Here is a 17,085-nt window from a genome sequence, read left to right as displayed (position 1 = left end):
AAATTTTATGTTTCTAGATTCGATATTATAGAAAATTCAAAAAGTACCTTTTGTAGAGCGAAAAAGTACCAAAAAGTCCCCTTTTATGTGCTCTGGCCTAATCCGGGCTCTACATACTTAATTTCATGTTTCTAGGTTCAATATTATAGAAAATTCAAAAAGAACCTTTTGTTGAACGAAAAAGTACCAAAAAGTCCCCTTTTATAGGTTCTTACCTAGTCAAGGCCGTACATGCTAAATTTCATGTGTCTAGGTTCAATATTAAGAAAATTAAAAAAGTGCCTTTTGTAGAACGAAAAAGTACCAAAAAGTCCCCTTTAATCATGTTTCTAGCCAATAACAACACAGATATCTGGGTCTTCTGAAAACTGATTTCAACATACACACAGACAGACAGACATGGCTAAATCGACTCCGCTATCTATAAGGTTCAAGAATATATATACTTTATAGGAACGGAAAATTATATTATAGAAATTACAAACGGAATGACAAACTTATATATACCCTTCTCACGAAGGTGAAGGGTATAAAAAAGTTACGTGCAACATGTCGCGTGCGAAAATAATTTAAATTAAATTTAAAAAAGTGTAAACAAATGTTGGTGTAAAGTTGAAACTATTGCAAAGAGACTTCAATTAACGACAATTTTATGGTTTCCTGGGAACTCGTCATCACGTGTCTCTGTAATCGTAATGTAATAGCATCTACTTTTGTCCCGTGCGAATGCTAAAAGTAAAACCTATTGCAAGAACAAAAATTGGTTTTATTATCACATTTTGATCACTTTAAGTGTATGTATTTGAAATGCCCAAGGTATTTATATTTTGTCACAAAACTCCTATCTGGATTTTAAATTATAAACAAGCACCCCAGTGAATACATATGTCTGAGTATATATGGATTAAAAAAAAATATAAAAAAATGCATACAAATAGACACGCACACTTTGCACATATTTACATTTTATTTTTAAATAAATGATTTTCTTTTTATTAGTAGGCCAAGAGTAATTTTCTATGACGTACGAATCTAAACGTATTGACCCAGTCAGTACTGACTAGAACGACCTTACAAATAATTTTATGGTTTTGTTACTTTTACTATGGTACAAGTATATATTTGTTTTATATGTATTTTTTTTAGTTAATTGAATTCTTAATTACAGTTATATTTAGTAACTAATTTTATATACATATGTGTTAAATACAATGACAGGACGTGTGATAGAAATGTGTTCGGAAAAATAGTTTGCAGGATGTTTTTAATGATCATTTAACAAATGGTCAAAGCTACAATATAGACAACTTTCGATCATTATATATACATATGTCGGGTTTGACCGATGATATTTTATTACTGCTTTTCAATGGATTCTTATCTTAATTTATAAATGTTGTGGGCGTGTAAAGGCCAAAATCAAATCTTTAAATATCCTTCAAAATAACAACGAAAACAAGACTATAGGAGTAATCAAAGATCAATAATTTTAAAAAATATTAAATAGTTGAGTATTGTATGTATACTTATACATACATATGTATATGTATATGTAAGAAATAATTGTACAAATGTTAAATTTTTATTGTTAAAAGTGTTTATGACATAATTCCATTGTATTCGAACAAATAAAAACTGTCATACTGATAAACAGACAAAAAAGAAAAACATTTATTGAACATGTGGAGAGCACTGTTGGTTTTATTATTATTATTTCTTTATTTCTATATACACTTAAATATATATGTATATCAATTATATTGTATGAACATTAGACGTGCTCTTAAAAAAATGGGTTTTCTTCAGACCCAACTTTTTTGCAAAACTAAAAGTTTATATAGAGGCCAATCAATTTTTAACCCAAAAAGTAAATTTCTCTATCAAACCAAGTTTTCGAGATATCATGTCATAAATATTGAAACCGCCTATTTTGGCCATGACACGATATCTCGAAAACTTGATGTTATAGAAAAATTCTGAAATTTATAGGTCAGTTCTAGAACATTTAGAAAAGAAAACTAACTAATGCTTTGTAATTCTCAACTTGTTTATATTAAAATGTAAGAAGTCACAGTTTTGTGATAAGAGCCAGATACTAAGGTACCGACCGAATCTAACCCAATACAGTCAATCCAGCCCATAATGTCGCCGCAGACATACAACTACACCGTTCAACAATCGTCTCCCGAATATCATCAGCACTCTGCACGGAAACCCTACGTTCGACAATATGTATCCCGATTAACATCGTAAATTAGTTTAAGGCTTTTCTTACATACAACTTTGTTCCGAATTCCACATCACTTTTAAAATACTTGTGTGTTTTCATTAAGATTAAACCTAGGCAGGCTAAGCCATACCTCAGTTGAAAAAACTGCATTGCAAGCAATATTTTGGACGCAAGAGTATCGGAATTTCACATCTTTTCAGATCATCGGTACATAAGGTTCAACACAAACAAATCTAAGGCTAACTGCTTAACTCTTTAGACTCTTCTGTGAACAGCTAGAAAGCGTGAATAACCATAAGCAATGGAAGATATGAAAAATATAAATGAGACCATTAATGGATTCTCATTTTCAGCTGTAAGACACTTGTTCAAAATAATCTATATGATCAGATGGTTTATTGAAACCACCTGTCTAACTTCGAGGTTAACTTGGCCTCTATATGATGCCCCTAAGTCTAGCATATTGTTAAGCTTTCGTGGCTATTGGCAATCATGCCAGAATAGGCCTCCAATACAATAACTACTGCAGAAGTTGTCACAATGAGGAGGAGACTACATCTCATTTCCTCTGTTATTGTCCGAGATTTACTGGGAACAGAGAACCCTATTTTGGATCTGCTGTTCTTTCTTGTGTGGAGAATATATCTGGGATAAATCTTAAAAATATCCATCTTAAATCGAACCGGTTAGTTTAACTCTGGAAGTAGTGAGTAGAGTTTTTATAGACAAATAGGGCATCACAACGGGACCGAAATCATAGGTGGTGGTGCTGCGCGATGTACCCTTTTCTTAATGAACCCTTATTATGAAAAGGTTAATGCGTGGTATACCTCATGCGCCCTAACCTAAGAACTTGTTGTTGTTGTAACAGTTCGACTGTGGCCGATAGTTCTTTCCTGGGGAAAAAACTTTCGGTTGATACAGCTGTCGCTGGGTTGACAATCTTTAGCCGAGTATGACTCGGGTCGTTCCGGAGTGAAGATCCAATTGTCGTGGGAACGCCTAACCAACCTAAGAACTTAGACCTGTCTGCTATACAGATGATATCGTCATACTTCCGAGGGGTACGGAACCAAATTATTTATGTAGAAGATCCGGGAAAGCAGAACACGTCTTAAGCTGGGGTTCAAAGGAGAGAGAGCTGAATGTTAACCGGTTAAAACTAAACTCTGATTATCACAAGATATCCAGAGCATATTGAAACCTAGGCAGAAGGATACTGATGACAGAGTAAATAGAATTTAAAAGGTTTGAAATATGATCAATATCAACTTACGGTACTATAATCAAGTGGATTTTTTGTACAAAAAGTGTTCTCCCCAGGGGCATGTTACCTTAATGATCTTCCCCATTTTGGTGTTATTGCATTCTTGGCGAAAAAGGGGCGCTACCAATGCCTCTAGTCTGACGGAACTGTAAACAGGTGATGATCAAATGTATCCGCGGCGTTTTATTGGATTGATTTCGTCTAGGGTTCGAACTAGGGAGCCTTATAATCTGGTACCACGGGAACCAGTAGAGCACAGGGCAGAGCTTCGGACTTTGTTTTGTGTCGGTTATTGGAGAAGTCCCTTCCGCGTGAACATGATGGCTGTGGTTAAAACCCAAACTCATGGGAAGAGAATGTTGGTTAAAATATAGGTTCACGGTCAATTCTGCAATTCGAAATAAGTTCGGTGCTGTTGTCGAGACAACAGATAACCCGCAGAGGAGTTACTGTGGGACTATGCGTTGGAAATGAGTCAAGAGTATATTATACAAGATGGATGTAGGGGTATACGTAGAGTGAGTGTATCGGGTGTTTTTCTGAATGATTCGAAATGTTTTTCAAATAATTCGAAATAATTTCGGTGCTGTTGCCGAGACAACAGATAACCCGCAGAGGAGTGACTGTGGAACTAAGCGTTGGAAATGAGTCAAGAGTATATGATACGAAATAGATGTAGGGGTATACGTAGAGTGTATCGGATGTTTTTCTCAATGAGTGTGTCGGATGAAGAAGAAGTGTGCATGATGGAATGGTGATGTATGTAAGGTATCTTATACAAGTGACACCATTGAATTTTCCTTCCTTGTATGTTCAGGATTTACTCTGTTCATACCGACTTCGTCTCTAGGTGTTGTTGCCGAATCAACAGAGGCTGTCCAATCTTCATAGTTATAAGCAGAAGGGGTGTTTTTGCATAGCGGAAGCAAAGTGCTTGTACATGGACCAACAGATCCATGTACAAAAGAAAAGTACAAAAGGGCGATGGTGAGTCATCTATCACACTGGAAAATACAGCAACCAAAGCCCTAAAATGTTTGCCGGATACTACTCCAATCGAAACATATAAAAGGTACGAGGGGCATTCAGAATACTCGGAGATAATAGTATATAAAAGATCGACTGGTACCTACTATAAAGAGTAGAGAACTCGAGTGAGTCAAAGGGAGCAATACCATAGAACCCAATGGAGGCTGAGTGAAAAAGATGAGAGAGTGCATCTAAGGCGGCCACTTGAAAAGGCGATTAGAAGCAGAAAGGTCTCATGGAGTGATCCAAATGAAAGGAGTTCTATGAGGATACTTTTTCTGATAGGACAAAGGATTATGGGTGAGACAAGTGTAAAGCATACATAGAGAACAGTGAAACACTGAAGCACTTCCACTATCATTTTCATACTTTTGCCAAAACTAGATTGAAATATCTTGGAAGCAATGTTATACCAGGTTCTAAAGGAACTACGCCTGGAAACTAAATTTCTAAACATCAGATGATAAATTTCTTTTATAGTTTACCGTTAAGATAATCCAATTTCAAACCAAATTTTATTAGTTACATAATACAAAAAACTCAACTGATCTCCGCACATTGTAAACATTCCAGATAAATTAAAATCTTAACGGAAACATTGTTCTTTGTATTTTAAATATCCGCAGTTCATGTTATTTAAACAATATTAAAATTCTAGGAAATTTAAACTTTTTTTTTTCATTTTAATTTTATTTTATGTCAGCAAAATGTATATGCACTTTTCTGATACTACGCCGCAATATGCAGTACTCGCCTGTCATTGAAGATGGAAATGAATATAAAAATATAAAAAATAATAAATACATTTTTCCAGTAACGATTCAAGACACCATTTGCTGTGACATGTACTTTAAATATTGATTTTAAGCCATGATGATGGAATAACCGACGACCATTCTAGATATTTTTTAGAATGACTTCATTTTGCTGAAAACTATGAGAGCTAAATACAACGACAAGGAAGTAAATAATTTTAAATTTAATTTTAAAAACAAAACTTTATTAAAATTTGTTGTATAAGATTATTTTTTTTCTTAAAAGTTCAAGCACTTTGTAAGTTATAGCAACAATTTCGTGGTTTAAGTTTTTTTCTTTAAATTTGTAATAAATTTGAAAAGGTGTGTGTGTATTTTTATTGTCCCGTTGTGTAAAGATAATTTATAACAAAATTAACCTGTGCGTTAAAGTCCCATATAAGCTGCTTAATAGAAACTTGTTTATGTTTAACGTACTTTTCCTCTAGGGACAAAATCGGTTTACTTTACTCTTTTTTAAGTGGTCATATAAAAGTTGGTGGTAAGTAAAGAGTGAAAAGGGGACGTATGAGTAATATTTGTTATAACAAATTCATAAATATTGCTCATACGATACGAGCACTAATATGAAAGTATATCGAGGGACTATATTCAATAGTCGCTATCTGTCATTTTTATGAAAATGAGATTTTGATGGCAAAATATTCAGCAAACTATCGCGCATCAGTGATATAAATTTCAAAGAAAAAAAAATATTTTTTGGCAATTTTATAGCATTTTTTAAATTTCTCTATCTTAAAAAAGGAAAAATTCTGAATGCAAAACTCTCTATCTTATCCAAAAATTGCTTCAAACTCGATCCCTTTGGATAATTTTCTGTTGCAAAACAAGTCTTCTTAATAATTTGGACATGCTGAACACAAATCCGTCAAAATATTTAAAATCGGTCTAATAGTTTTTGAGATATCGCTCATTATGATACTAATTAAATCAATTTTATTGTCGTGTTTAACCATATAACATTGATTTTGGACCAAAACATTATAATCTGTTGCTTTTTCAACAATTTGGTTTCTTTTCCTCCATTAAATTGTACAAAATATAATATTTATTGATTTTAATTCAAATAAAAATTTTATGTTTCCATGAAAAACTCTCTATCTGTTGGTTGAATGAACATTTTCGTAGAAAAATAAGCTCTATCTGATATAAATTTGTGAATAATTTTGTAAATAATGCAAAAATTAAAATTCTTTTTATATAATGGTTTAGAATATGGTCGTAAAAATATATTGTAAAAGAAAAAATTAAAAAATCTTCACGAACTAGCGAAATAAACAGTTTTTTTGCTCTCCTGAAAACTTGTATTATTTTAGACAGAGACTATTGAATATAGTCCCTCGATATCGATTTAAGGAATACGGCATTTACTGAGGAATTAGGTTTTCAGAACTTAAAAGAGTGATTGTTTTTTTTTTTTTAATAAATATTTTTTGGAAAATTTAAAGTGGATCCAGTATGGAAACTGGAAATATAGATTATAGTTTATGCCGAATTTCATTGTTATTTTTGTATTTTGAAGCCAATTATGGGCTTTCAAATCATTTTCTGAAGGGTACCTTATATAAAAGAACGATTCTCATATAGTTTAATACAAATCATCAGAACAACAGGCCCGATTGCTGCCAGATTGTCCACCTGGCAGCAATCGGGCCCTTTGTGCGCCCCTTTGGATAAAGTTAGTGGATAACCATTATATATAAATCTATAGAAAAATGTATCCCTTGTTTCAAAAACTCAGTAGATCCTTAGAATTCTCCAATTAGTGTTCCTGGGGGATGTAATATCTGGAATAACATCGCCTTAAGATTATAGTGAAATTTCGACAAAAGCTTGGCATGACAAAGCGACTGTTACAGCGTTTCCGCCCGTCTAATTTTGTATAGTTGTGCTCGTAAAAAGTGTTCTAGCATTTCATTATACTCTCCGCATGCTCTACTTTCTTCTGAATCTGATCGTCCAGGTTTGTATAGTTGTGTCCGTAATACTTTGTATCCAGTCACAAAACCTACTTTTACACTAAACTCGAACGTACTTTTTCGAGATCTCTTAACGTTTGGGATACTACATGACACCTTTGTGGTTTTTCAGCTTTACACTCTTCCAAGTGGCTGCAATTCCCCAAATGCTTTGCATTTCTCTGAATCTGATAGTCCAGTTTTGTATACGTAATACTGTGTATCCAGTCACCTACCATTACACTTAACTCGAACGTACTTCTTCGAGATCTCTTTACGTTTTGGATACTCCGTGAGACCTTTGTAGTTTTCCAGCTTTTCACTCTTCCAAGTGGCTGAATTTTTCTGAATCTGATCGTCCAGTTTTGTATCCGTAATACTGTGTATGCAGTCACGAAACCTACCATTACACTAAACTTGGACTTACTTCTTCAAGATCTCTTTTCGTTTGGTATACTCCATGGGACCTTTGCGGTTTTTCCCATTTCAAATGACTACCATTCTCTCGTCTAAGTTTTAAATTTGGCTCTCGTTGCGTCGAACGATTTTGCGTTCATCAGGTTAACTTCCTCAAGTTCATTTCCCTCTATAGCAAAAATAAATTTTCTCTATAATTTCGAATTCCGAGTTGCCTGGTATCCAAATAAAGCAGAGTTTACCGCTGGAAGAGTATTCGGTTATAACTCTCTTACAGTCCAATACGGTCATAGATTTAACCTTATCAGCTGATATCGTCCTAATTTCCCTCTGGCAGTTAGAAAATAGGTTAACACATACTTCAGTTTATTGGTTTTCAATATATTTCCAGACAAGTTTAGAGCCATTTTTATAACAATAGATACCATCAGGATACCATCCTAATGGTCCTCTTAACCGCAATTTCCAATGTGTAATAGTTAATGAAAATACAACATTTTCACCATTCAGTTATGGTCATGTCGGTTATGATTAATTCATATAAAGATATGAACCACTCAATTGTGAATGCCGCCTCATATCTTACATGTGTTTCGATCGAATTAATTCTTCTAAAGCTTTAGTTGGCGCAGTGATCATGACCCCACGTATACACAAGACAATACCCTTCGGGGTATGTTAACATGATGATCTTTCCCTATCTTGATGTTATTGCAATCCGAGGGAAAAGAGGTGCTACCAATAACTAACTCCAATGTTTCGTGACAATGGTATCATTGGCTATTTTATGGAATGATTTGACCTGGACCTTGAACCAGAGAGTCTTATATCTGGTACCACAGCAACCTCTCGCCCACAGGGCAAAGTTTCGAACTTTGTCTTGTTGTGGTTGTAGTTTAAACTGAAATTCGCGGGAGGATATTGTCATTTAAACGACAGATACCCCATGAGCATGTTTCCTTGATGAAAAACCCTTATCTTGGTGTATTGCAGTCTCAAGGTAAAGAGGTGCTACCAGTACCTCTAGTCTACCAGGACTATAAACTGGTGATGTCACTTTACTCCCCGGTTAGTCCTTGGTATGATTTGACATGGGGTCGAACCAAAGCAACACATAATCTGGTACTACTGGTTGCCAGTTGCTCGCAGAACTTGTCTGTCTGGTCAGTTGATTGAGGTTCCTTCGGGATCCACGTAGTGGCTGTGGTTTAAACCCAAATTCGCGGGAAGAGGATTCTTGGTTAAAAGATTGATACACGGTGAAATATAAGTTTATGGGATAAGTTTCTGTTACCGCTCCTAATTTCTTAGAGCGGTACAAACCACAGGGCAAGGCTGTGCATTAATAAAATGTTGGAATTGAGCTGATAATGCAAGGTTATATGATGAAGTGGCATGTAGCATTCGGATACTTGTATCTGGTGGACGAGAGGAAGTTGTATCTGTGGAGATGTCGAAATGACAGAAGGAGTGACGGTTGAAATGTTGGTGAAATTGGTTGAGACGTTGTGGAGCTGTAATACCTTAATCTTTAATTTATCGGCGATTTTCCTTCATGGTTGAGTGTCTTGGAGGTCCTTGTGGCCACTGAAATAAGTCTGGTTAATGAAATATAGATCAGTATTTTCGAACCTCCAATTACATCCTCTAGGTGTTGTTGCCGAATCAACAGAAGCCATCATAGTAGTGTGGTTGGGCGATTTTATGAGGTCCAGGAATGCACTGGGGTGAGTCTTTAGATGATGAGAATGTTTGTGGGGACAATGGCATTCCTCATAGCAATAATATCTATCGACTCTAACCAGTGATTTCCCCTTTCTTTGTCGGGTTTAGATTGAGCTTGATTCATGCCACCTATCATTCCCCAACGGGACTACTATGGCAAGAGATTAGATAGTTGAAGTACTTGAGCAACGTGCACATATACTGGACCGAAAATTTCATATACGTAAATTGCCATCTGAATGTAAGAAGCACAATGGGGCGGTAGTGAGTTGTTGCATAAGCTCATCTAGTGGTTGAAAAAGAGCACCGTAAAATAGGCAAATACTGTAGGTTAAAGCACTTCGACATTAACCCCACAGAGGAATGAATGTGGAACTATGCGTTGAAAATGAGTTGGTGTCAAGTATATATGATGCGGGTTGGATGTAGGCCTCAGCCATTCGTATATCTAGAGTGAGTGTGTTGGATGTCAAGTGTATGTGATATGCGGGATGGATGTAGGCTACAGCCATTCATAAATCTAGAGTGAGTGTGTCAAATGAATGAGATGTATGCTGGGTTGAATGGTAATGGATGTAAGGTATCTTATACAAGTGATACCATTAAATTTTCCTTACTTGCATGGCTATGTTTCAGGATTTACTCTGTTCATACCAGATGTACCACAATGTGTTCTTTAAGAGTAAGAACACTTTCTCGGCTTATTTGATGGATTCCTGTTTCGGTCATCGGCCATCGCATCTGCGTGATTGTTAACTGAAGTGATGTTCTTGCATCGCGGAATTTGAGCAACGAGGCAGTAATGGTCAGAGATTAGTCGATCAGTCGAGTACTTGAGCAAAGTGCCTGTACATGGAACGCCAAAACCATGTACAAAAATTGCCACCAGCGTTTAAGGTGGTGAGTCGTCTAATCAGCTCACCCTATGGTTGGAAAAGTACCACCGTCAAATAAGGCCAACACTTCGACTTCTTGTCTCTTTATCTAAGTAGGTGCTCTTCAATAGACAGATATCGTTTAAGTAATCAATATCGTTCAGGTGATCACTGCAATTCCCAGAATAACCCCTTGTCGTTATCAAGGGCTCTACCAATGACCGTGGACACATTTCTGTTGGACACCTGTTGCGACTCTTACCGTCCCACTCAGTGATTCGCCATGTTTTATCCAACAAAAGATATTACGTTGTAGGTTCTTAATATGGATGTAAGGATAAATAGAGTTTTGAGCGTTACTCTACATATTGTAACACATCGATCACTGGTATATCTTCTTGCCCAGGAATTAGGATATAATGAGACTGAAATCTTAGCCGGGTTAACCTTTCTCGCCTTCCTAAGATCGTTCTAAGGACCTTCTTGTCCATTCAACTTATGTAATTTGAATCCTTGCTCCATTAAACGTGTTACACACAGTTCTAGATAATTTTTCGATCAAGAAGCTATTAATCGTGATTGTCCAGAGTTAAAGGGATAAAATCCTACCCTGAGGTGTACCAAGTAAACCCACTTTTAACTTATATTTCACATGTGTATTATCCATCTGTTCCTTAGCATGTGGTTGATCCAAACACGGAGCATACATATGCTCCTTATTCTCACTGTCTACAAGAATATTGTAACTTTTGAATTTATGATTTCGACGATAATAATAACGTCAATGACAAAAATGTTTGATTTGGCCATTTTACTTACTCTTTATAATCTTGTCTAACCATTTCAATGGAGTGAGCAAAAAAACTAAGTAAAATAACCTTGCCCTTGTGAATATTAAAATTGAATTAAAAGCCTTTTTTTTCATTACATACAAACAGAAAATTGAACGAAAACTGTAATGTTAAAGTATTTTTAGTTTGTCTTTGCAAACATGTATTTATCCAACTTTATACTATTCTGCGGTTTAAGGTTTCAATGAAAGTTCGTTTGTTTTTTTTGTATTCCATTTGCTACAGATGTGGCATTCTTTACAATAGTACTACTACTATTACAAACAGACAAAGTTGTTAGTATTTAAAAGTTTAGGCTGGTGGAATATATATAAATTCTGTTATTTATTTTTTTTTTTTTTTTTCTTATAACCAAAATAGCCATATTATAAATTTCAACAATTCCTTTGCTTGACTATACTAGACAACAGAAAACATTCTGTAGAAATCATTTTAAAGAAAAGACCTTGATTTCACACCATGTTGTTTTTTTGAGAATGACGTCTAAAGAAAAACGTATACACAGTATCAATGTATACACACGTACACATGTCTCAAATTTGATCTCTTAAGCCGTTGAGGCAAATTAAATTATGAACATTATGAAAAAATACATTCTTCCGGCAGTTACTCAAATATATGTATGTGTGAGTGTATAGATAAGCGGAAACTTTTTACCAATATATGTTTGCAATTACATACTTTTCTTTTTGGAGAAATTCGATGCCATCGAACATATTGAATGATAGAAAAAAAAGTTGGGTGTTTTAAAACAATATATTTAGTTAGTACGACAGACTCATCCGTAGCTATTCTTTATATTAATAAAAGTAGAATCATGTTCACGAAATGGGGTCTTAGTTTTAGTATGAAATAGTCATCTGTTGGACTAGTTTCGCCAAAAAGTGCAATGATACAACTAAAAGGATTATACACAAGTGAGAAGAGCCACTTAAAAACTCTATTTAAAATTCTTCTACTCTAATTAAATATATGGTAAATGATTTTTTTTTTTTTTTAAAGAAATGTATCGCTGCGTAAAAATGCTAGTAGATAAACTGCGAAAGTGTGCTTAAATTTACGACCAAGTGAAAAGAGTGCTCAAATACAACTGAATGAGCAACATATTTGCAATTTATCTTAGTTTTGTAACAGTTTTTTTTCAAACATTTAAAAAAGCTTGTTTAAAAATTTTTACCACATATGGACACATAGAATTAATAAAAGTTAAATAACTGTTAAAAACTATTTTAACTAAATTTCTGTTTGTCTGCACACGACTTAAATTGTTCGCCATTTAGCAGATTGCTATAAAACAAGTAAAAGTTCTGTGTTGAATCTTAGTTTGAACATAAAACATTAAAAAAGTACCAGAAAGTCCCTTTTTATACATTTTCATTCAATCAGAGTACTGCGTATATTCATCAAAGTCAAAAAGTACCAGTCAAAAAGTACCAGAAATTCCATTTTTATACATTTTCATTCGATCAGAGTACTGCGTATGTTCATAAAAGTCAAAAAGTACCAGTCATAAAGCGAAAATGTGCCAAAAATACTTTCCTACAAAATTTTCATTAACTTAGGTCTTTTAAATTTTAATTTTATGTTTTTTGGTTCAATTTTATAAACAAATTCAAAAAGTACTTTTCGAGGAACGAAATAGTACCAAGATATCCCCTTTTATATGTTCTCACTTACTCCCTATTCTATATGCTTAATCTTATGTTACTAAGTTAAATATTAAAGAAAATTCAATAAAGTACCTTTTGAAAAAGGAAAAAATACCAAAAAGTCCCTTTTTATAAGTTCTCATTTACTTCGGACTTTCCATATTTAATTTTATGTTTCTAGGTTCAATATTATAGAATATTCTAAAAAAGTACTTTTTTACAAACAAAAAAATACAAAAAAGTCCCATTTTATAGGTTTTCATTTACTCGGACTCTATATGCTTAAGGCTTATCTTTCTCGGTTCAATATTATAGAAAATTCAAAAAGTACCAGTTAATAAATGAAAAAGTACCGAAAAGTCACCTTTTTATAGGTTCTTAATTACTCCGGGCTGTACATGCTTATTTGCTTGTTTCTAAGTTCAACAAGGTATATCGGTGCTGGACGATATGTAGATGAGCTATAGGCATGAAATGGGGTCTTAGTCCTACTATGACCCATTTGGCTTTATAAAAGTGCCATTAGACTAATCCTAAGTTATGCTTCAATAATCTGGTGGGGTCCTTAGACAGAAAAGTTTAATATCAAACTACTGCAGGGAGTTCATCGTACATGCTGCTTGAGTATAAGTGGTGCCATGTGTACTAATTCAATCAAGGCTCTGAAAACATTGCTAGATATTCCACCCATTAAAACACATTTAAGATATCAGGCGGCACTTACAGCCGAACGGTTCATAACATTAGGCGAACTGGCCATAAGTGGTTATATTACACGTCATCAATGTATACTGGAAGCCTATACACGATCACCAGACGTGCCTGAACATAAATGTCGGAAACTTTAAAAGGCTTATCCCAGATAGAATGTCTTGGTCAAGTGGGACATTAGAGCGAATACCCGTTGTTGTTGCTATACGGATGGCTCTAAATTAAGGGACAAAGTAGGCCTGGGGTTCTGAATATATACAAAAATATACTACTATTTACCTAATCACAACACAAGCTTCCATCCAGATGATAAACTTAAATCTAAAACCGTATTGAATTGTAAAATAGCTCTAATCAAATACTCTCCCAGTGGTAAGGTTTACATCATATGGGTACCAGTCCAATCGGAAGTAGTCGTCAATGAAAGGGCGAATGTAATAGCTTTAAAGTGAAGGGAGCTAGAGGTAGTTAACCTGATGAACTCAAAACCATTTGACGCAACGAGGGCAGAATTAAAAATATGGATGAGATAAACCCATAAGGCCTTTTGGAATAATGAAAGGGTAGATAAAACCAAAATGATTCTATAAAATGACCTTAACAAGAGCAGAACGAGAGGCCTGCTGAAAATAAGCATGTCTGAGGTTAGTATGATGTTACGTATTCCGAATGGACACCCAGGATTACAGGCACAGCAATACAAAATTAGATATGCGGATTCGGACGAATATAGAGCATATAGAGAGTACAGTGAAACTCTGATGCATTTTCTTTGCCATTGTGAGGCTTCCATCGAAATAAGATCCAAATATCTTGGGAGTGAAACTATTCAAGATACATATAATATCCCTCACGAACACTGATTGGAAAATTCTTAGGAATTATGTGCATGTCTATACATTCAATATGTAATATCTATGGTTTTTGATTTTAATAGTAAACATGAAAAGGAGAGGACAGGCCTGATAGTGGCCTAAATATACTTATTCAAAAATGAAGAACAAAAAAGTCCCTTTTATAGGTTCTCAATTACATAGGGCTCTACTTGCTAAATTTCATGTTTCTAGGTTCAATATTAAAGTAATCTCAAAAAGTAACTGTTAACTATTTCACGTATACGGAACACCGGTGTCCCAAGATTTTTAAATTTTTTCTTGATTTAGAGCGTAATTTTGAGTTCACAGCTACAGTAAATGATTATTTCTAATAAAAATGAAGTCATTTTTTAGAATTTGATGTCACTACATGCTAAAAATCCTGGGGTATCCTTCGAAAACACATTTTTCATCAAAAATTATCAATATATGTCAAAATAAAGTGTGTAGAAAAGTCATAAAAAGTCCAGTGGTTTAGTTTTGTGCGAGCAAGGGTTAAAGATCAAAAAAGTACCAAAAGTTACAATTGACACCCCATTAGCTTTGTAATTTTTCATATTTTTATATTATTTTCCATCCCTGCTTAATTTCCCACGTAAAATTTTCCATGCCTGATTTTGTCGTAATTCCACTATGGGGCAAGATTTAAATTATTTATGCCACAGAGAGCTAAGGAGTCCTTTCATTTGGATTTCGGGTGGACTAAACATTAATACAAATAACATTTAAATCTGTTTTTTTACAAGAAAGATGAACATTCCTGCATATATTTATTCCTGTTTCTTGAACATGACAATTGGCCATGTGTGAGGTCATAAGTGGTAACCAAAACTTTAGAAACATTACTGTATGCATGCAATGTAATTCGGCAATCACAGCCGAGCGTCTCTTGTCTTAAGGCGCATTAACAAATGTCGGTTATACGGACGGTTAAACATAAACAATAGATGTGCCTAATCGTATACAGGAAATAGGCATTATAGAGAACTACGAATCAATGGCCCGAGATTGATGATCGTGATCAATCACAACATTAGACGTTTCCACGACAATTGAATCTTTGCTCCGAAATGATCGGAGTCATACTCGGTCAAAGATTGTCAACTCAGCAACAGCTATATCAACCGAAAATTGTTTTCCCAGGAAATAACCATCAGCCAGAGTCTAACTATTACAACAACAACTGAACAACCGCAATATGTTGTTATACAAAAGGCTCTAAACTGAAAATCCGAAAATAGAAATATACTACCTCCTTCCCGCTTTCAGGCGGGGGGTCTTGAATAGTTCTTGCTATCATGGAATATATAAGATGGCTTCGATTGAATATGGCGCAATTAGAGGTAAACATGTTTTGCAACAGCCAAAAAGCAATTACAGCGATATCAGATGATAAGATAATATCTAAGACCGTCTTGGACTGTAAGAGAGCAATAAACGAATACTCTTCCAGGGATCAGCTCTGCTTCATTTAGGTACCAAGCTGTACGAACATAATTACAATGAAAGAGCGAATATACTTGTAATAAAGTGAAGAGAGCTGGAGAAATCTACTACTGTTACTTTCAGTAATGGAAGAATGGGTAAGACCATTAAAATCGTATTTGACGATACCAACAAGACCTGGACGAAAAGTCTTCTTACAATGAATAAGCACGAGTTTAGTATTAAAAAAAAGGTTACTCCCAAACAAAAATTGGATAAACGGATTTAGAAAAATGTTAAGTATGAGGAAAGGACAGTGAAATGCTGGAACACTTACTCTATCAGTGCCAAACTTGCAACGAAATTAGATTCAACTAACTGGCCAGCAAATGTCATTTCATATGACATCTCTCAGGAACACTCATTAAAGACGAATGTAGAGCATGAAAAGAGGACATTGAAACTCTGGAGCACTCTGTTTGCCATTGTCAGGCTTTAGCCGAAATTAGATCCAAATATCTTAGAAGTGATATTATTCCGAATATAATATCCCACACAAACACTGATTGGATAATTCTTAGGAATTATGTCCAAAAAACTGAGTTTCTGAACATCGAACGATAATACATTTAGTGAATACTATATAAGGGTTTTTTGTTTTTACCAACAAACATTTTCCATTAAAAGGAGCGCACAATAGGCCCGATGGTGGCCTAGGTGTATTACTTCGGATTTGATGTAGATACGTCCTCCTATCAACCTAACCCTAAGTAACCCAAGTAACTTCATCCAAGAAACTGAGTTTCTAACCACTTAAAGTTTCACCAACATTTCCCCTTAAAAGTATTACCTGCTAGACCCAATAAGGGCCTAAGTGTATTTAGTTTGTGTATCTGGTGTGATATTTATACTCCTTTCAAACCTAACCTAACTATTTATAAAGAAACAATAAAGATATAAAAAAGCGTTTGCAAAAAAACACAGATTCTTGTGACCTTTGACCTCTAATATTTTGCCTAACGCTTACACCATTTATGGCATTCTTTAATTACTTACTGATAAAGTTAAATGTGGGATTTGTGATGATTTGTGTCAATTTGTATTTAGCTGTCTAACGTGTTATAACAAAACCCTGGACTATGAACAAATATTTAGATTTTAGTTTATATAAAATTTTCCCAATGAAAATTATGACACTTTCAATTAAAAAACTATAAACAAATGTACAATATTTGATAAACGATTTTGAATATAAAGC

This window comes from Lucilia sericata, unplaced genomic scaffold (genome assembly GCF_015586225.1).
Source record: "Lucilia sericata isolate MDLA Ls3-8-SP2 unplaced genomic scaffold, ASM1558622v1 Contig000556F_arrow, whole genome shotgun sequence".
NCBI classification, from domain to species: domain Eukaryota; kingdom Metazoa; phylum Arthropoda; class Insecta; order Diptera; family Calliphoridae; genus Lucilia; species Lucilia sericata.
This window is presented reverse-complemented; position numbering follows the sequence as displayed.